The following is a 1,615-nucleotide window of genomic DNA, read 5'->3' as shown; positions in this document are numbered from 1 at the left end:
AACTCTACTTTTATGTAACTTGTTTACAAAGGATGTGCGGAATCATACCCAGCCGGATATGATATGAGGGGGCCTGACCAAACCAACTCCACTTTTCTCACATGTGTTAAGCTTGGTCCTAGGACACTAGGACCCAAGAAAGCCACCCGATCCAGGACAGAACCGATCACTCTCAGTGCATCTCAAATTGTGCTACTGTGCATCAGGCTCCTGGGATAGATAATGAAGAACAACAGATTAGGCTACCTGCTCTGATGAAACCAGGATTTTATTTCAGTACCCCCTCTCTAGACTTTGTATATCTTTTCCTCACTTAATCATGGCTGATTGCTGTGAGTTTTCTTCCTTTTCTCATGCATTCTGTGTGTAAAACTTCTGTAAATCTAGCTATTTTTCCTTTGGTAAGGAGCCCACCTGTGGGTGCTAACTGCCTGTGGTAGGCCCAACCTTGTGGTTGGGACTGTGGAGACTCCAGCCATCTTGTTTTCTTCCCACGGTCCTTCTCTCTCTCTGACTCCTCCCCCTGTAGTCATCTTGCCTTAGCCCTTCACCATCGTGCCTTTTTCCCATACTCCTCCTCTCCCCCAGCCTCCACCCACACCACCATCTTGGCTTAAGGGTTTTTCCCTGCAGAAAATAATTGGCCCAGCACACAGTCTTACAGGCGAGGGAGAGAAAAAGGGAGCCAGTCTCTGGATTTGTTTACAAACTGTAGGGCTCACTTTAGCAACACTGTGTCTATTGGTGCACAGAATTCTGTAAGTGTTAAAGCAGAAGCCTACTGGGGGTAAAAAGACTTTTTGAAAATCAGACTGATATTAGAAATGTTATCAGAACTATCATCATACATGGAGTCAAACAGGAGTATATTTGTCTCTGATAGGAGGTATTAAGGGTAAAGTAGTGAACCCAGCCAAAAACAGAAAGATCATTCTGTATCTAATTCTTAAGCAATAAGGCTGATTTGGTACTGTTGCTAAAAGAAAAACAAGTTTATAGGAAAAGAGGAGATAAGAAAAAGCTATGGATAGGAAGATGTAATTATAGTTAGAAAGGTGAAAAAAAGAGAGAATACTTTTGTGTGGGAAAGCATCTTGAGTAATACATTTTTTTCCTGAAATAGAATGGCTGGATTGTTCCAGAATGGAAAAAAGAGAAGAATGGGGATAAAAAGGAAACATTTAAGCATGCCATGGAAGGTCTGATTAAGTTGTAATAATGGTTTGCAAAGGTGAAAGTTGATGCAAAGATTGGAAGGTTTATTGAGATTATGATACTCAACTAAATGTCTAACCAAGCAAACAAAGAGCAAAGAGGAGCAGTGGGGTCCAGTTTATCCTAGTCCTAATCAGCGGGGCCAACCTATTCCATTAACAGTAATTGATAAAAGCAGTGCTCCCCACTGTTTTCAGCATAAAGAAGAAAAGTATCAACTAGATTTAAATCAGAAAAACAAAGCATAGCCAGGAGCCCTCCAGGGTGCACCTATACAGATGTGGATACAATCCAGCCAAACAGAAGAGGGCTCAGAAAATCAGAGAAAGCTAAAGAGAGTAAAGCATTGCCTTGTCAGAATTTAGGCCAGGGACTGCAGGAGAGCGATCTACCAGCAGCA

The sequence above is a fragment of the Galeopterus variegatus genome, unplaced genomic scaffold (genome assembly GCF_000696425.1).
Source record: "Galeopterus variegatus unplaced genomic scaffold, G_variegatus-3.0.2 Scaffold9708, whole genome shotgun sequence".
NCBI classification, from domain to species: domain Eukaryota; kingdom Metazoa; phylum Chordata; class Mammalia; order Dermoptera; family Cynocephalidae; genus Galeopterus; species Galeopterus variegatus.
This window is presented reverse-complemented; position numbering follows the sequence as displayed.